The following is a 21,286-nucleotide window of genomic DNA, read 5'->3' on the forward strand; positions in this document are numbered from 1 at the left end:
TCTCTCTCTCTCTCTCTCTCTCTGTTTTAAGCTCCCACCTAAGAATCTAAAATTTACATTGGTCCATGAATATCATTCTTCAAATTCATGAGGCAAGAACCTTCAGAAGTCCTCACGGGATCAGTCAACTTTGGTGGTTGTCAAGTTGCAGAACCCTGGCTCCCCGAGAAAAGCTTCATAGTTCTCAGCAACATCCCAGCATTCCTGCATCAGAGTTATGGGGGGGGGGGGGCATTTCGGGATGATAATGGCAGTACCAGGTAGGTGTATGTGTGTGTGTGTGTGTGTGTGTGTGTGTGCATGCGTGCATGTGAGTGTGTATGCATGTATATGTGTGTATACATGTGTGTGTGTGAATGTGGATGTGTGCATGTGTGTAGGTATAGGAAGAGACTGAGTACTTGCAGGTCTTTCCCCTATATATTTAGTCGCAAAAATAGGATGTTACATCACATGAATTTGTTTCCCTAAACCACCCTCTCCTGTGCCATCCTCTGTCCGCAGTCTCACTCCCTACTCCTATTTACGATGCCAACACGAGTCTTGAAAGATAGCTTCACAGACATCTGCAATTAATGGTGGCTAAGCCCTACAGATACAAGAGACACTATGCACAAGCTGGTAGGACTCAGGGTGGTTAGATGGGCCAGCTTGAAATTGTGGGGCCCCCAACTGGCAGCAATGTTCTCCCTCAGTGGTATTTGGCAGTATCTGGAGATATTTGGGGGCCTCAGAACTGGGGAAGTGCTGTTTAGCATGGACTGATAGAAGCCAGGGATCCTGCCAAACTTTGTATAATACATAAGGCAGCCTCTGCAACAATAACAATGCGACCTGGCTTACAGCACACACAGAAGCAGGGCCAAAGAACTTTCTTAACAATTATATATATATATATATATATATATATATATATATATATATATATATATAATTATATATGTATATATAGCATGTGTGGGTACCATGTTTATTCCTGTTGTGACTATATGTATATATGTATTCCATATTCCATGTGTGTGCCTGGTGCCAAAGGAATATAGGAGAGGGCATCAGATACCTCAGAACTGGAGTCACAGGTAGTTGTGGGTCACCACGTGAGTACTGGGAATTAACTCAGATCGTCTGCAAGAGCAGCATGTGCTCTAAACCTCTGAGTGATCACTCCAGCTCTTTAAACAATGTTTTATTGCTCCATTTATTTACTCATTGTGTATGTGCATGTATGTGGATATGAGCACTCAGTGCCATAGGCCACAGCAGGCAAGCGCAGGTCAGAGAACATCTGGGCATCGGTTTTCTCCTCCTACCAAGCAGGTCCCATGCTTCCAGCTTGATGGTAAGTACCTTAACCTGCTGAGTCGTCTCAAAGGCTCTAAAGACTTTTAAAAAAAAAGCAAGATAACTCTATTCAGTGTAAAATAATAGTATAGATTATAGAGGGATGGACTGCCAATCAAGATAGGAATGACTACATAAGCAAGGGTCCCTCCAGGGCCCAAGGACCCTCTCTAAAGGGCCATGCCATCTGGTTATGGGGGGGGGGGCTGTGACAGCTTCCTAGTCCTCTATATTACCTAAAAAAGCTTAGCTAAGACTTTTCACATTATAAAGTAGAATATTTGAGAAGGGTGCCCCTTGAAGCCCAGATGGAAGGACTCCAAGATGCTGATAAGCCAGTGTGAAAGTGGTCCAAACGCCGACCACAGTGTGTCCCAGGGACAGCGTGACACCTACTCTTCAACTGGATTATAACCTATCCTGCGACATCTTTGGCAAGCCTTAACTTCTGCTGCTCTCTAGCCAAAATAGATTTAGAATTCCTTTATTTGGCTTTGGTTTTTTTCATTGCAAAACAAAGACATGGTGTTGGGCAGAGAACTGAAGTCCAATTGCCTTCTTGAGCAACATAGGAAAATGCAAGAAAGAAGCCAGGAAGAAAATGAGGGAGTGAGGGTGGGGGTGGGGATGGGGGTGGGGGCAGGGACACAGAACAGCAAGTCCTGCTGGAAATGGTTGCAGGGACCCAAGGCCCATTACTGTCATACAGAAATGCAGGCAGAACATTACACACACACACACACACACACACACACACACCAGTAAAAATGCAGATGGGTGGGTGGGGGTGATCTAGCTAAACGAGAAAAGTGCTTGCCCCACAAGCATATAGATCTGATTAAGACTCTCAGCATTCACACTAAGAGACCGGCTCAGTGGCTTGTGTGCCTGTAACCTCAGAGCTGGAAGGTAGAGAGACAGTAGGATTATGGGGATTTATTGACCAGCCAGGCTGGATTATACAGGAGCTCCTGGTTCAGTGAGAGACCCTGCCTCAGAAAATAAGGTGGAGAAGGCACCTTTGAGGAAGGCACCATTGAACTCTAGTCTCCATGGGTGCACACACCAACAAATATATCCCCCACACATATTCATAAATATGTATATAAATGTAGATTTTGTGTGGTTTTTTAAAATTATTAAATATACTTTTTTAGGCAAGGGTCAGGAAAAATGAGGTAAAAATGTGTGTTAAGTAGGTATCTCTGAGCTCAATTTGACCCGTAGTTTGTGGAGTATCTGTAAGGAGGATTTTCACAACCCCATTTTATATTGTTTTGGGAGCCAAGTCCATTTCTTTTCTGGGCTTTGTATCTTCATCTGTGAAATGGTCAGCTGTGGCTCTGCCCTGGACCACTGTGACCCACCGGGTGATGTGGGCCTCAGTGGCATCTGGCAGACCTGTCTTTCCTCTACTTCCTGTTACCTGTAAGAGAAGTATGCAGGTTCTCCTTCCCTTCCCAGCCTCCTGCGCTCAGCCTGTATCTGTAGACCGTGAAGTCGCTCTGGCTTCCACATCTTGGATTTCCAGTGTGCAGCCATTCAAGGGACGGGGGCACCATCGAATTTATAATCGGAGAACAAACTGCTGACAGCCAACAAATTGTCAAGAATGCAATCAGAGAGAGGGTACCCCTGTGGTTTTAGGAAAGCCTTGTTTTCATAGATGTTAAAAAAATAATAGTGATAATATTTTCCATGTTTTCTAGCACATTTCATACGGAAAGATCCCAAAATACTCCACAGACTGTGTGTCGGGAGCACACCCTGAGGAATGGAACGACCCACTCTGGAGCTCTGCCAGGCCGAGCAGCGCTTACCACCCTTATTTTCTTCCTCTTCTCTCTTCTGTCTTCCCTCCCCTTCTCACACAAATGACAGCAGTTTTATAAGTGCTCAGCGTTACTAGGTAATTATGGAGCGAGGAAAGTTCTAGAAAACACCTCCAGGCACGATCAATGCCTAAAAAGATGAAGAGGGAAGCTTCCTGGGTGTCAGGGTGACCAGACCTCTTAACTAGTGCTGTCTCCCGACAGGCCACAGCACACTCCTCCCTAGGGTGTGCGTCCCAGCCCGTACCTCCCTGTTACTCTGCCCACAGGCCTTGCAGCTGGGCTATTTCTGAGCCACAAGTTCGGAGAGCCAAGCTCTTTTGAGGGAGGTCTGGCCATCTCCTTAACCTTTCTCCAGTAGCATCTGTGGGCTCTACTCCTGTATTTAGCCAACTTTTATTGGGAGGCAGAGCCTTGCCAGGACTATGAGGCATCTAGCGAGATGAAGGCTTTGCCCCAGGACACGTGACCGAGCATGGCGTCACTATGGGCTCAGCACACTCTTCTCGGGAAGGAACTCTGAGAGGTCACTCAGAAGGCCAGAGCAAGACATGTTTATTTTAAAAATCAAGCCCCTGGCTTGAAAACGGAGGCCAGTGGGTACTTGTTGGCTGCCTTCTCTGACAGCCTGCACCAGCATCAAGGCCCTGATTGGAGTCTCCACCCACCGCATGGCCAAAAGCAAATTCTAATCAGGTTTCAGGAAACTGGAGGCCTAAGTGATTATAATTGACTGCAGTTCTCCAGCATTCAATTTTGCTGCTTGCCTAACCTCTGACCTCTTCTTTATTACTCTAAAGGAGACAAAATCACACAGAAGGGAGAAAGTATGGAAAAAGATGTGGGTACAATCAGTGAGGTGAGTAACTGAAAGAATTTTTTAAAAAAGCATAAAACCCAGGACCTCAACTTACAAAACACCAGCAGGTCTCAGGAAGGCCACGCCCCTCATTCTGAGCCACCCTGTAGAGGGCTTCAGACCAGGAATAACACTCCTGTCTACTGTCAACCCTTACTCTGCCCTGTCCAGTGAGATTGACCAGGATCCCTTCTCAAAGTGATAAAGTAGTGGCTTTGGGAAATACAGGCTCAGAAAGGTAAGCACCTCACCTGGGTTCTTTCTCATATGCAGATTCACACCTCAGAGTGAGGCTTTCCATGTTTAAGTTGAAGTGAGAGTCAGCAGAGGCCAAGGTGCAAGAAGGAAGCCATTTGGAGGCAGAGTCCTTAGAGGTGGAGATGATAAAATATCTGTGAAGTCAGAGTCCAGCAGGAGACACTTGAAGTTGAGATGGAAATGAGAAGGCACAGGGTGAAAAGGAGGTTGGAAGGAGGGTCAATCAATGCACGGATATCCCCTATTAAAAGGAGAAGGGGAAGGGAGGATGGGGGAGGAGGATCTGTGTGAGGGAGTACCGAGAGGAGGGAGCACTGATTTTGGGATATAATGCAAATAAGTAAATAAAATAAATAAAAATTTAAAAAATCGTTCGGAAACCAAATACTTTGGAAGCAAATTAAAATACACTTAAAAATTTAGAAATGATGTATGTATATGTGTATATGTAGGGCTACATCATAGGCATGGAAGAAGAGAGAGTAGATCTGTCTTTGAGAAGAGGGAGGTGGTATCCATTGGGGGTTGACTGTCTCTGTGGTCCACAGCTCAAGCTACTACAGTAAAGTTTTCACTAAACACTCCCGGGAGGATGCTTGAATAGACCAGGAAGGGGTGGCCACTGTTCCCGCCTAGGCTCCAGGGTGAGTTTTCAGTCACAGCAAGAACTACCTGTCTTGTCTGCTTCCTCTCAGAGATCTAGAGGCCAGCTGTCCTTGAACAGGAATCGGAAGCAGACTCCTTGGTGAGTTAGAGGTCAGTGAGAGTTCCTGGCTCAAGACGGGGTTAATGACTTCATGGGACATAGGACATCTATCACCAAACCTAGTAACAGGTGCTCAATCTTAGGACCCAAATAGTGGAAGGAGAGAACCCCTCTCTCACGCTGTCGCTGTCCTCTAATCTCCACATAGGCGGCACACACACACACACACGTACGTGCGCGTGCGCAAATCCTTAGATATTGTCAAGGTGTTTCTTTGTGTATGAAACCCCACAGAACACCCACCCACCCACACACACACACACACACACAAACACCCCTCCTCCATGCCACGGCCCTCGCCCACATTCTTTACCACCTCCTCCCAAAAGTATCTCAGACGCCAGTAACAGGAAATTACTTGTTGTCCCTGGAATCCCTATTGTACGCTGAGAACCATGGCTGGGATTGAATTTCAGGAAGATTAGTTTGGGCTTGGATGGAAGTTATATTTGAGTTAAACTTCACAGAGGCCAAACCATCGGCTACACGCAGAGAGGACATGCGCACTACTGCAGATATGGCAGGCTGTGGATTTCCTGTGTAGAGACAGAGGTGAAAATGGAGGCAGTAGGACCCAGCGGAGGTGGGAGTGAGGAAAGCGAGGCCATGGGGAGGAAGATCTTGCAGTCAGGAAGCAGTGTTACAATCATTCATTCATTCCCCAGTACTTACCGTGTGCAATGCAATATCGCAGGGCTCAGTCTGGACCCAACAGTCTGAGGTCTGAGATAGCATTGTCTTCATTTTGTGAAAATTAAACAGCAGCTTCAGTGAAAGTGGGCTATCTACACCATTTACAACTGGAAAGGAAGCAGTAAGATCAGGAGTTCAAACCCAGCTTGGTTACCTGTAGAGTTTGAGGCTTGTCTTAGTCAGGGTTTCTATTCCTGCACAAACATCATGACCAAGGAGCAAGTTGGGGAGGAAAGGGCTTATTCAGCTTACATTTCCACATTGCTGTTCATCACTAAAGGAAGTCAGGACTGGAATTCAAGCAGGTCAGGAAGCAGGAGCTGATGCAGAGGCCATGGAGGGATGTTTCTCACTGTCTTGCTTCCCCTGGCTTGCTCAGCCTGCTCTCTTATAGAACCCAAGACTACCAGCCCAGGGATAGCACCACCCACAGGGGCCCTTCCCCCTTGATCACTAATCGACAAAATGCCTTACAGCTGGATCTCATGGAGGCATTTCCTCAGCGCTTTTCTCTGTGATAACTCCAGCCTGTGTCAAGTTGACACACAAGACCAGCCAGTACAAGACTAAACCAAGATACATAAGAGATTGTCTCAAAAAAGCAAACTAGCAAGCCAGCAAGCCAACAAGCAAGCAAGCAAGCAAGCAAGCAAACAAACAAACAAACAAAAGCAAAAGAAAGGCTGCTGAGAATCTGCTCAACTGGAAGTGAGGCCAAGAAGCAGAGGAGAAGGCCAGACCTTAGGGCTGGGCGATAACCTTCAAAGACAGACCTCCCCTAGTTGTCTTTTCTGCCCCCTGCCCGCTTCCCTGCCCACAGTGCCCTATCCCCTAAAGGTTTCACAGACTCCTAAAACAGCTCCACATTGGAGACCACATAAAACTGTTAGCTATAAGGAACAGTTGCGATTTTAGCAGTAAGAATTCCTAAACATCCTTCAAGTTTTTGCACTGGTTGCTTGTGCTGACCCAGCACCTAGCTGTCTCCTCACTGAGATATGTCTCCCAGAGGCAGAGACCAAACAGACAACTCTACATCCTTCTAACTTTGTTATGCTTTTCTACAGTAAACAATTGAGAATCTGCCTCTTTTGAAGTTGTTTTTTAGTTTTGTGTGTGTGTGTGTGTGTGTGTGTTTATGTGTAGGTCAGGGATTAATGTGTAAAGGCAGGCAGGCAGCTGTGGAGACCAGAAGATAGATTTAGATCCGAAACTGCCTTTTTTCATTCTGAGTAGTCAGAGTCCAGCCCTGGTCTAAATAAGATGCCAATAAACTGTAGCTAACCACAAATATATATTGAAGGTCAATGCTTTACAAGACATCGTGCCAAGGACTACATACATAGCTTTTCATTTAATGGTTACTGTGATCTCTGAGGCATTTCTAGCCCCATTTTATGGAGCAGGAAAGGGAGGTTCAGGGAGCCAATGTTTCTCACTGGAGGCTACGCAGCTTAAAGAACACTGAGACTCATCTACAAATCCAGGCGTTTTGACTCCAGAACTCAGCTCTAAATGTGATTTGATAGAAGCATGGACAGTTCTGAGGTTCCATTTGATGCAATGTAGCTTTGGGTCATTTCAGGGTGCTCAAAAAGTGGTTGAGAAATAGTGCCCCATTCCCACCCACCCACCCCCAGGTGAGGTGTCCCCACAGTCTGCATTTCTTCTTTCAAGCATCTGTCCTTCTAGAGCATGCTCAGACCTTTCTGGGCAGCTGATGTCTCTAGTTCTTTGAGCTGAAGCATGGATAGCTGGTGGTTCTTGCTGCCAATACCCCCTGCCTGCTGACTCGGGGCCTGGGAGATGGCACAGTGGACAGTGTTTGTTGTGCAAGCATGAAGACCTTTGGTAGATTTCTAGAGTGTATGTAAAAGCTTGGCATGGCCGTCTGTGCCTGTAATCTTAGCATAGAGGAGACTGAGATGGAAAAATCCCTGGTGCTTGCTGGCCAACTAGTCTAGCTGATTCAGAAAACTCTAGGTTCAGGGAGGAACTGCCTTTTAAAATAAAATGGAGTACAGCTGAGGAAGACATCTGATTCTGTCAGGTGGCCCCCATACAAGGTCATGTATGCACACACTTGTGACTGTTCATGTGTGTGCGTGTGCGCGCGCGCGCGCGCGCGCACACACACACACACACACACACACACTCAAATGGAACAGAATAGCACACTCTAACATTGTGAATTCTATAATCCCAGAATTCAAGAGATTAAGGTTGGAAAATGACAAACAGGAGCCTAGTGTTGACTGTGGGGAAAGACCCAGTCTCAACACTCAAACCAAACTAACTACCTACAAAAACAACAACAACAACAACAGCAACAACAAGTCCCAGTCAGTACTCAGCCACAGCTTTCTACCTAAGTTCTCTCCCTAGCTTTTTTTCAGGCACATTTTTTTTCCCACTCAGAAACACAATTCTACATGTAAGGAAGGAGGCTTCCACCCTGGAAGCTGGTTTTCATAGACAAGAAGCTTTAAACACAAAGGCCAGGAGGGTGCGGCAGGTAGCATGTGAAAGCTGGGCAGAGGAGGAGCGGCCATTAGATGCTAGTGCTGCACACAGGTAGCGGGTCTTCAGCTACTGGTCACCTCTCCTCGGCCCATGGTTATACATTCCCCATGGGTTAGGCAAGCATGAGCAGCCCAAGCCACCATCTTGGCCTCCTCCGGTCTATTCTGGAGCCAGGAAGCAGACTTAAGTTTGGATGTTACCCTTGGCTTCTTTCTCCAGCACCCTTTGGTAGCTGTCCAAGGGCAGTCTGTGGGAACTGGGGCAGCCATGGCCTCCTGCCCACGGCTGAGTAATTCTGGAGGCAGTTTTCAATAGTACACGTCTCCGATGCCTTGGCTGTACTCTAGGGTGCACCTCTTCCTGGGCAGCCTTCTTGCTCCAGTCTCTCTGAAAACTGCCTTCTGGAACCAGGACCCATCCATCTCTCAGGGATGCTCAGTGCAGGGACTTCATTTCCCAGCCAGTCCTTGGAGGCTCTCATATCCAGTGTCCTGGGGCTGGGCCAAGTCATGCTGCTTCTTCTGGTGACATCACAGCCTCTAGCCATGGGCCCACTGCCATGGTCTTCCCCAGGCAAGAGGTAGCTTTCAGGCTCCGAGAGACTGAAAGCAAATCAGAGAGGAGACAGAAAGGCTGGCCAGCATGAGCAGGCTTAAAGGAGATTTCTACTGGGATGTTCAGGAGCTGGGCCCACAAACACCAGAGAGTGCTTGATGGAAGGTCTCCTGATACATTAGACCAAGTGAGTCCATGCTTAGAGTCAACTCAGCCTATGCCCCAGTCTTCTCTACCACTCTCAATAACACTTCCAGTCACAGGTTACTTCTAGTTTCACTTCTGTTGTTGTGTAGACACCATGACAAGCAGCATAGGGGAGGAAGGGTATTTTTGACTTACACTTCTGGGCCACTGTCTACCACAGAGGAAAATCTGTATAGGGACCCCAGCAGGAACCTGAAACAGAAACTATATCTTGCTGGCAGATGCTCTGGCACCTTTACAGACTCTGGCTCAGCTACCTTTCTTATGCAACCCAACTACTTTTCTTATGCTAAGGGAATGGTACCACCCACAGAAGTCTGGACCCTCCTTCATCAATTAACAATCAAGACACTGTCCTACAAACAGGCTCCCGGGCTGGGAAGTCTGATATTTGTGATTCTTCAGTTAAGAATATCCAGGTGACTCTAGGGTATTTCAAGTTGACAACTTCAAGGTTGTTGTGGCCTGCCTGAGCATCACAGACACAAAGAGAGACTCACAGCACTGCTGGGTATGTGAGAGACAGAACCCAACTACACTGAAGGTACACTGGGGGCTGAGGGCTACATCATGGAAACTTTCAAGGCATTGTCCTTGGGTCTGACACCTGGATAAGTTTATATCCTGACCCATAGATTTACCTGTGTGTTTCTCAAGATGTCTGTCACAACAAAACTTTTCATTGGACCCCAGGGTACCTACTGATGTGTTTATAAAAAGATAAAAGAGATAGAATAAATTCTATGGGTGTGTGGTGAGGTATGGGGGGAAGGGTATCTCCATAGGCCCATCCAAGGCATCCCTTCCCCTTGAAGGACCAGCCACATGATGGTATAGTATAGAATAGAGTTTATTCAGGGTATGGGGAGGGGCGTTAAGAGGGTAGTAGAGGCAGGGAAAGGCAGAGAAGGGGAGAGAATAGAGAAGTAGAGGCCGGCCATGAACACATGGAGAGAGGGGGAAGGGAATGGGGAAGGGAAGAACCCAAAGAGCAAGAGAGAAACAAGAGAACAAGAGAGGGAGGAAGAGATAAGCAGTCCCTTTTATAGTGGGTCAGGTCTACCTGGATGTTGCCAGGTAATTGAAGGGAGAAGCATACCTGGCTGTTGCCAGGTAATTGTAGGGTGGAACTTAGACAGAATGCTAACACCTACCACTTTCAGAAGTAGTGTAAGCCGTCTGGCTCTGCCTCTGACACCATTGGTGTTCATGTGTGTGTGTGCGTGTGGGTGTGCGTGTGCGTGTGTGTGTGTGTGTGTGTGTGTGTGTGTGTGAGTGTATGGGTATGCATACAGTCCTGTGTGTACTTGTACACACTTGTATATTCATGCAAAGATTAGAGGACAACTTTACAGGTGACTTCTACTTTGTCTTAAAGTATGTAGGCATGTATGTATGTATGTATGTATGTATGCATGCATGTATGTATATTATATATGCATGTATGTCATATATGCATGTATGTTATGTATGTATGTAATATAGGTAATGTATGTATATGACACACACATATATTAAGTCATGTATGTATGTATGCATATATGTATGTATGCAATGTATGTATATATGTATGCATTTTGAGACAGGGTCTCTCTATGGTCTGGAACTCACCAAGTGGGCTAGGCTGGATTCCCCTGTTTCCAGCTCTTGGATTACAAGCAGGGGACATCACACCAGAATATTTTTAGATGGGTTTTAGGGAACAAATTCTAGTCTTTATGCGTACAAAACAAACACTTTGCCAGCCTAGCTATCTCCACAGTCACTAGGAATATTCTTGACGTCACAAGTTTGGATCATAGCACCTGGAAGAGTAGAAAGAAAAGGAGGAAGATGAGGCTTCCTATCCTGTATTGCACAGGATGGACCCCAACAACAAAGAACTCTGTGGTCCAAAATGTCAATAGTGCCAAGGCTGAGAATTCCTGGTTTCTGGATTGAGGCTAGGTTCGAGATGGTGGGGTTCAAGGGAGTCCTCAGAAGCCTTTGAGAAGTGACAGGCACCATGCTGAGCTCCAGAGAGAAACTCCTAAGACCTTAGCTGGAGCCAGTAAGTGATCCCAATTTGGGCTAACTAGGTGAATTCCTGAATTAGGGCAGCAGAAGAGGGAGTAGAGATGGAGAACCAGCAGAGAAGTTCATTTTAGACACCTCCACTCGTCATCACCTCTCATCTCCAGCGTCCATTGTGTGACAACTGCACACACACCAGTCACTTCTGGGAAGGCAGGGTGCTATGGACATGCGTTCTTCTGTGTACAGGCTTTTAATTTAGTTTATTTTTTTACTTTAATAAATTCTTCACTTTACACAAATTTAATTGCATCACACAGGAAACATATAAACCCTCTTCAGGTCTGCAGTCAGTTCAGGGGAGGCTAACAGAATAGGAGCCCCTGGGGTCTCTAGTAGAAATTTCTGGGATGATCTGTGAGCTGACATGGCAGACATGGTGGAGATTATTTTCAGGCTTTTGGTGAATGTTTGAAGATCTCATTTAACATTCTTCTGGTGTATAGAAAGGGGTTGTGAGATTAGGCTTGAGTGTGGTAAGATAGGTTCGTGTTTCTATTTAACGGATACAGAGTTAGGACAAATCTGTACATGCTGGCAGTCTGAACCATATGCTGGGAGAGGACAGGTGACAGGCAAGCTGAGAGGCATCTAAAGGAAGGAAACTATGAGTGTGTACAAGTGTTTATTTGTGTATGAACATGTGTACAGGTGTAGACATGTATATGTGGGTATGCGCACAAATGAGAACATGTGTGAACACATGTATGCAGGTGTGTGTTTAGATGTCTTTGCATGTGTGGACATATGTGAACAGGTATGTTGGTAGGCATGGACATGTGTATGTACTTGTGTGAATATATGTATTCAGGTGTTTGTAGGTACATTTGCATGTGTGGTACATGTATGTGTACAGATGTGGTCACATATGTGTATTTAGGTATAAGTTGCAGGTATGGATATGTATGTGCAGGTGTTTAAATATTATGCATATAAATATGTGTGTATATATGTGTATGGGCATGTTACATTGTTCATGTGTTTATGAGTGTGTATATAGATATGTACATATGTGCAGGTGAGCAGTGTGCATACATTTGTGTGTATTTGTATATATATGGTGAGTGCAGACATAGGTATAGATATGAGTATAAAGGTGTATACACACTGTGTGTGTATAAATAAGTAAACATTGTACATTTGTATAACGCATGTACAGTTGTATATATAGGTATTTTTGCAGGTATATACATTGTGAATAATGTGGGTGTGTGAACATTGTGCATGTGTGTAAATATTATGCATATGTATATACATATACACATGTATGCACAGGTGTATGAACATTGTTCACTGATTTAGGTATGTATAGAAGTATGTACAAAAATGTGTATAGACATAAACACATGTGCTCACAGGCTCATAGGTGTGCCTATGTACACATGCTGTTGGTAGAGGGATGGTCAAGGGAAATTTGTTATCTGTCATACATGCTGATGGCAGGTTTCTACAGGGCATCATTGTGGTAACTTGTCCATGCACAAATTAGTTTGTAAATGTGTAATCCAAAGTCAGGGTGGGGGCCAGTGAGATGGCTGAGGATAACCACATTTATAGGTCAAGCTGGATGACCTAATTTGATCCCCAGATCTCATGGTGAAATGAGAGAGCTGACTCCTGAAAGTTGTCCTCTGACTTTCACGCATGTACATGGCACATGTAGAGCCAACACTCACAGGTTTGTATCCTGCACATATAATAGTAGTGTAATAATGAATAAATATAGACAGAGGTTAGGGAAAGCTAGGGGTAGTGGCTCGCACCTCTAATATCAGTTCTCATGGAGGCTAAGACATAAGGGTTTTCAGGAACTTTAGACTTGCCAAGTCTACACAGTGTTTTCCAGGCTAGCCTGGGCTGCAGAGTGAGTCCTTTTATTCAGAAACAAAGCAAAGCACAGCAAAACAAAACAACAACAACAACAAGAAGAAGAACAACAACAAAAACTTCTTAAATAGAGCCTAAGATTCTTGGCAGCACCCACCTAGAGTAGGGTGGACCCTTGAAGTAGAGTAGTCTCTATGGGAGAATGCAGAGGGTGAGCCCTGGAAGCCACCAGGTTTTAGGGGCCAAAGGAGAACATAGACATAATGAAACAATCTGAGGAGAGATTCCAGGAACCATAAGAGGACAAGAAATACATGTTGTCATAGAAACAAAAGACATGAGGGTTCCTGTGAAGGAAAGGGCAGCCAGTGGCATTAGAGTTAGAGAAAGAGATGCAAATGGATGGAGAGAGTTCTGGTGGACTAGAGAGTGAACAGTGTGGTGGTGAGCCTTAAAAGAGAAGTTTCTCCAGCACCTGTCCCTTCAGCCATTCATAGCCACTGAATATAGACTGTGTCTACACAGTTTTCCCTTATGAGGATCTGAGGACCTTTGCTTCACTCTGCCTTCCAGGAGCTCACAGTCCATCACTGAGATGTAAAAGCCAATGTGCTCATTCCTCATTCTTTGATAAATGCTCGTATTAGTTGGTAGAATTACATCAGGACAGGCTTCCTCGAGGAGATGTATCTAATCTGAATTTCAAAGGAATAGATAGAAGTCAGGAGTGGGAAAATGAGTGTATTAGTTACTTTTCTGTTGCTGTGATAAAAGTCAATGATATAGACAAGATATAGAAGAGTTTAATTGACTTTCAGATTCAGAAGGGTGGAGTGTCTGATGGTGGAGTGAAGATGTGGTGAATGGTCCCTGGGGCAGCAGCTGAGAGCTTACACCTTGGTCCACAGGCAGGAGGCAGAGAGAGATAAACTGGGAATGGCAGAAGTCTTTTGAGACCTCAAAGCTTTCAACAAGGCCATGCCTCCCAATCCTTCCTAAATAGTTCCACCAAATGGGAACCAAGTATTCAAACGTATGAGCTTATGGGGAACCATTCTCTTCTAACCACCCCAAAGGTGACCATTGGTGGAAAAGGAAATAATTTCCAGGCAGATGCATCAGTCAGAGCAAATCATTAAAAGTCAGAGAAACCGACATTGAGAAAGTTGCACAGAAGTGAGCAGGGTGACTCCAGCAGAGATCAGAATGGGGATGGGGGATGTCACTGTTCTGTGAGCAGCATTTGAACTTGAGCTCTCTGTATTGCTCAGAGCTATGGAGTGGCACATCGATGAGGCCTCAGGTTCGGGCTGAGTCTGCCATGCAGTGAACCAGCAGCTCACATCTTAAACTCCACAAATGCTCAAACTGTTTGTTGAATTAACAAGGTGTGAAGCCGGTGAATCTCACTCCTTGAAGATGTGAACTCATGAAATACTGGTACAAAGCAGGGGCTGAGAGGGAGGAGGAGGGGTAGGACTTTTGTCTGTTGCCCTCTTTGAAACATTGACCTCCCTCTAAGGTCACAGAATCCTAGTCGTGTCAGCTCATAAAATGTGAGCCAGTTAGTCAGAACTCTTTCTCCCTCTCCTTCTCCCCCTCCCCTTCCCCCTCTCCCTTTCCCTCCCTCTCCCTCTCCCCCCTCCCTCTCCCTCTTCCTCTTTCTCTTCTTCCCTCTCTCTGTCTCTTTCTATTTCTGTTTACATTGCTCTCCCTCCTCTTTTCACTCTTCTCCCCTCTGTTCTTCCCTCCCCATCTTTTTTTCTCCTTGCCCCTTTTATTTTCTTCTCTTTCTCCTCTCCTTTCTCTCTTCTCCCTCTCTTCACCCCTCTCTTCTTTCTCTCCTCTCTCTTTCCTCCCCCTCCCCACACTCTCTTTCCTTCTCTCCATTTGTCTTCCACATCTACACTGATGTGATCTGAGCTCACACAGTACACACCGTACCACATATACATTTGTGCTGCTGTTCCCAGGGCCTGTTGTAGAAATACCTAGTGTAAGTATTTGCTGGAAGATGAGTCAGAGAGCGGAATGCAGATGATTACTTGCAGAGAGCAGACACAGAGATACATACTATCAGCAAAATCCAGAATACGGAAATCTCCTCAAAATAAATTGACAGCGTCTGCAACAAATAAATTGCAAGGGAAAATTTCTTTTAAGTAAAAATAAGACCCCACAGATCCCATAAGATTGTACATATATATAAAGTCGATGTCATACTCTGCCCTTCACAGTATAGGGATTTGAATAGATAGTTTAAGGGAGTCTTAAAAATCATAGTGTTCTAGTTTGATTTCTGATACTGTGCTTAAAACTCTTTTACCAATATCATCTTAGGAGACATAAGGATTTATTTGACTGATACTTTCCCATCACTGAAAGAATTCCCAGGAGGAATTCAAACAAGAACTTTAAGCAGAAGCCATGTAGAGTGCTGTTTGTTGGCTTACTCTGAGCTTCTTGCTTAGCTAGCCTGTTTAACAGCCTGTGATCACCTACCCAGAGATTGGTATTGCCCACAGTGGGCTGGACCCTCTTATATCAAACAACACTCAAGACAATGCCAAAGAGAAGCTTGGGGGAAATCTAGTATGTGCAATCTATTAACTGAGAGTACCTTCTTAGGTGACTCTGGGCTATGTCAAGTTGATAGTTGAAGCCAACTAGGACACATAGGATGTTAAGCTTGGCAAGATATTTAATATTTAAGCACGTGTTAACTTTTTATGTGGGAAAATGAGGATTTGGTCATTTTTTAATAGGAGTACATCACAGAGATCCTGAAATATGGATGAATACAAGGAGAGTGTCTAACATTTGCTTCAAAATAACTCATTGGGATGTGTGTTGGGAATGACTGTAGGAAAGACAAAAATCAGCAATAAATTGTAATATTGTGGTGGGTACACAGTGTTGAGGGAGTCATCAAAATGTTCTTACATTTATTATATTTTTTAACATGTTACGTTGAGAAGATTGTACATTTGAGTGCAAGGTCTGGCCTCCAATGTTGGAGCCCCTGCAGGTGGAATTCAAATGGTTATGAGCCACCCAATGTGGGTGCTGGGAATTGAACCTGGGCCCCTCCCCTGGGGATCTTGGCAGACTGGTTACTAGAAAGGGATTAGAAGATCACAATGCAACACTAGGAGCTTTGTAGGAGTCACAGGGAAGAAGCCAAGCACCCGAGGACCAAGCCCTCAAATGTGGTAGTGACACAGAGGAAACAGCAGCAGCTAAGCCCTCATTTCTTCAACTGTCCTAGTCTTTAGTCAGAATCATTTAACTCACAAGTATCACTAGTATAGCAAAAGATGGAGCTGCCTGTCCTGGTTGCTTAGTTTGGGCCAGCCTCCTATAAGCACTATGAGTGCCCTTCCATCCCTTGTGAAACAGGTAGGATTGCCAAGGACAAGGCAGAAGCTTGCTGCATGCCAGCACAGGATGCTGTGAGCATGCAGCGTTGAATAAGGTATTTTAAGGGAGTTTTGATTTCATAGAGGTTGTCATCTAATGAGCAGCGAAGTAAAGAACTAGATGCGTGACAGTTGCTCTAAAAATAATTGGGGGCTGCAGAGATGGTTCAGCCATTAAGAGCATTCAGGTCTCTTCTAAAGGACTGGAGTTCTGTTCCTAGCACCCACACTGGCAGCTCACAGCCACCTGTGGCTTCAGATCCAGGAGACCCTGCATCCTCTTCGGGCATCCTCAGGCACATGCACTTGTGCACCCTCCCCTGGCCCCCAGACATGGACATAGATGCACAATTAAAGGGGAAACAAGACAATTAAACAAGTGCACATGGCAAAGACACAACTCTCTCAAGTATCTCCCTAAGAAAAGAATGTTGAGCCAAGATCTGAAGCCTGAAGAACAGTGAGTGGGTGAAGTGGAATGGAACAGGCACCGATCTGGCAGAGGCAATACCAGCTCAGAGTGGCTGGGCCCTGCGTTGATGGCCACGTGCTGTCGGGAGAGAGAACTTCTGAACACGGGCACTTTAGCCTTATGGGCTGTCAGGGGCCCACACAGACCTGTGATGGTAACATTGTGTGATGTTTCCATGAAGCTGTGTCTTGTCTTGTCTTGTCTTATCTTGTCTTTTTCTTGTCTTATCTTGTCTTTTTCTTTTCTTTTCTTTTCTTTTCTTCTCCTTTCTTTTTCTTTCTTTTCTTTTCTTTCTTTTCTTTCTCTTCTCTTTTCTTTTCTTTTCCTTTTCCTTCAAGGGAATATCGACAGCCAAGGTCTCCTGAGGTCCTTAGTGACACAAAGATAGCTGACAATTGACACAAACCCAGGTAAATGGGCCATGCCCATTGCTCCCTCTCCATGGAGACAGGGGGCAGCATGTGACTCATAGTGCTTTTCTGAAATGACCACTTCCCACACGAAGAGCTAATTCACGGGGCTGAGTGTGAACTATGGCTTTTACTTCAATTAGTTTGTAAGCTAAAGAAAGACACAAGAGAAACTGAAGCCAAACAAAGCGGATGGATGTGGCTGGCCTGCGATTTGTAGGTTGGGTGGGCATTCGCCAATTAAAGCAACAAGCTGGAGGTTGACTCTCAATAGGATTTCTAGTGTACTTTCTGAAAGGCACAGACAAAAAAAAAAAATGCCAACAATTCAAAGTACTCTAAATTGGTGGGGAAGTCCCTCCCACTTCATCCACCTGTGCATTCCTTTACCTCCTCAGGAGACCACCCCAGCCAATCTACTCATCTCTGGCCAAGAGCATAATAAGCCTCTGCAATGTGAGTCCACCAGAGAGATAAGACATCTCTCTTCTTCCAGATTAACCTTTCCTTCTCCAGTTGGCCTAGGTAGCCACCCAATGTAATTTTCCTGAGAAGAACTTTTGCATAAGTGTGCATCCACTAGAGTGTTTAATTGCTGACAGTGTCTCACTGGGTGGAAAAATCAGCCTTTGTGGGGAGTCTATTCAGGCAGGGGAGGAGTTGGGGTCTGGTAACAAGTTTTGCTTACAGGTTCACACGTTTGAACTCTTTGTCCCCAGTTGGTGGCACTGTTTAGGGGAGGTTGTTGAGCAGCTGAAGGTGGCCCCTGACTGGAGGAAATGGGTTGCTTATTGGACGTAAGTGCATCGAGCCAGACTTGTATGGGCCATCATTGTAGTCTGAGCCCTCCCTATATGAGATAGAGTACCTAGGCAGGGGATGAAACAAGGGCTCCCATGGGTGGAAGGGACTTGGAAGGCTGGCAATAAAACAGGCCTAGAGGAGAGCAGGGAGCACGAGAGGTCCGGAGCTGAGATGAAAGGAAGAGTGGAACCCAGCCCAGAGAACCACTAAGTAAAGATTCTGAGGAATGAGGGATGTCGTGGGGGATGGGCACTCCCTAAGGCAGGCTAAGTGGCATAGCTTAGAAGGCACACTGGAGAACTAGGCTAAAAAGAGCGAAGGGTAGAAACTCAGCAATCCATTGGAGTCACTGACAGCAACTAAAGCAAAAGCTGACGGTGGCTGGGGTCAGAACCAGAGGAGAGGGTTCAGTGAAAAGAAATTGAAGTAGAGATGGAGAGATAGCTAGGTTAGGGGTGCCTATCCCTTTTGAAGAGGAGCTTCCTTTGGTTCCTAGCACTTATGTCAAGTGGCTCACAACCACCTGTATCCCCCAGTTCCAAGGGTCCTGACACTTCTTCTTTGTAAGAACTGCCATCCTGTGGCATATGCTCTCTCTCTCTCTCTCTCTCTCTCTCTCTCTCTCTCTCACACACACACACACACACATACACACACACACAAGCATAAATAAAAATATCAAAAATCTAGCATGCACATGGGATACATACATACAGACAGGAAGGAAAACACCCAGGCACATCAAAATGAGTAAATTTAAACAAAGTTTCTTGAAAAAAGTAACAGAACTAAATCTTCATTTAAAAAGTAATTAATTTATTTTGAAGGTTGAAAGGTAGGGTTTGCAAAATCGCTAGAAGTGGGAAGTGAGAGAAGATACCAGATTATATCCAGGCAACTAGGGGGATGGGGTTGGCATTAATAAAGCATATTTGTTGGGGAGAGACTTTCATGAGCTCATTTTTAGACATATGTTTAATTTAAAATGCCTATTAAACATTCAGGTGGAAATGTCAAGTCGGAAGTTAGCTATGGGACTATGGAGTTGAGGGAAGAAATCCAGGCTTGGGCTGTACATTTGTTTGCATATGGGTGCCCTTTAAAGCAAGGAGCCTACAGGAGAACTGCCTAGGAGTGAGAATTGATGGGAAAGCAAACGGGTCAGGGGCTCAACCAGCAGACATGTGAACATGAAGGCCCCTGAATGTGCAGATGCCCAGCCAAGCCAGAGGGCCAGGAAAGCACCCAGAAGAATGTGGGAAAGCCAGAGGGGTGAACCATGGTGGAAATTGAAGAAGCAAGTGCTTCTAGACCAGGAGGGACACTGTCCAGTGAGGCTCGAGGAAAGGACGAGGCTCGCACTGAGAATTAGCCACTCGGCTTGGTACAGCTTGGTTCGTCACCACACAAGATCAGCTTTTGCAAAGAAGTTGAGAAGAAAAATGTGCTGACTGATAGAGGGAATGGGTGCGGAAGGAGAGGCATCCGAGGCAGCAAATTTAGACGCCGTTCCCGGAAGAGTAGTGGAGAAAGGAAGCCATTAACCAAGAGGAAGAGGCGTGGAACAGCTGTGTGTACACTGCGGCAAATGTTACCACAGAAAGGACTGGTGGAAAGGGATTCCGGAACGACGCCCTGTGTAGGTGCGAGGGTCGAGATGTTCTTTTCCAAATACTTCATTTCTGTCAGGTGGAGAGCAAAGTTAGAAGCTGTGAGTCAGGATGAAGGCGAAAGTGTTGGGGAATTGAGAAGAAATCAGAAAGCATGGAATGATTGTATGCCAGTGGGAAGGGGACCGGATCAAGGAACTGTAGCCTGTGACCAGGCAGGCTAGGAGCCTGCCAATCAATCACAGGCTGAGAGAGAAATCAAGAACTTGGTGGAAGTAATTTTTTTTTTTTTGTCTGTCTCAAGTTCTGTCCCTAACTGGGTAAGAGTAGTTAAATTTATCTGGGATGCTGTAGTTCAGGTATGCAAATATGATTCATTTAGGACGGTAGAGCATGGGAAATGAGCTAGAAGGGACAAAGAGTAGGGCTGTGCTGGCTGAGTCTACATCCAGCTGAGTAGAGAGGAAAGTGAGGCCACAGCATGGGGCCGTGAGAGACAGTAAATGGTTTAAGGTCAGTGGATTGAGAGAACAGTGGAGGTCAAAGGGGGTCAGGGGATGAGCTGTAAACACAGGGGTTGGGTGGGGGGGTTGGAGGGCTGGGGGGGGCATGGCTGGGCTTGGAAACTACAAAGTGATGGGGTCTCTTGAGGTCTAGGTTACTACAACATGATGAGAAAAGATGGGCGCTGATACAAGAGGGAAACATAAGGAGGGAAGGGCCAGGATGCTGCTGTGGTGGATTCAGACAGAGCTCCGCGTGACTCCGGGGACCTTGGACACTATGCACTCAAGTTTTTCTCAGAGCCAAGGTGTCTTCTTACTTCTATCCTTTATCAATGTTATTTGTTATTATCATTATGTAATCGAAACTGGGGCAGACATTGGCTCTGTTTGCTAATAACCATTTCCTATTTTAACAAAAATGAACATACACACATGCACACTTATATGTCCTCCTCAAAAAGAGGACACTTCTGCAGTATATTTTATGTATATAGCATAGGACATATACAAATTTGTATATATGTTATATATACATTTTTTAAATATATATTTTTACATATGTTGCTGTGAATGAATACCCCAACAGTAAAACAATTGAGGGAAGAAAGTCTTTATTTTTGGCTTACAGTTCTGGAGAAGATACAGTCTATCATGATGCGAAAGGCATGGTAGTAGGAGAAGGAGGCTGGCTGATCACATTTTCATTCACACACAGGAAGCAGATAGTGACAGGAAGTGAGGCTTGACCATAAAATCTAACACCTTGTCCCCAGTGATGTTCTGCTTCCCCCAAGGTTGCACCTCCTAAAGGTTCTATAGCTCTTCCAAACAGCGCCATCTACTGGGAAGCCAGTACTCCAACACGTACCTGGGTAGAACACTTGTTATTCAAGCCGCCTTGCAGAATGTTGCCAGATGCTGGAAAGAACCCAGGTATCCCTCAACAGAAGAGTGGATGCAAAAAATGTGGTGTATCTACACAATGGAGTTCTATTCAGCCATTAGAAACAATGAATTCATGAAATTCTTAGGCAAATGGATGGAGCTAGAGAACATCATACTAAATGAGGTAACCCAGACTCAAAAGGTGAATCATGGTATGCACTCACTAATAAGTGGATATTAACCTAG

The sequence above is a fragment of the Apodemus sylvaticus genome, chromosome 10, assembly GCF_947179515.1.
Source record: "Apodemus sylvaticus chromosome 10, mApoSyl1.1, whole genome shotgun sequence".
NCBI lineage: Eukaryota > Metazoa > Chordata > Mammalia > Rodentia > Muridae > Apodemus > Apodemus sylvaticus.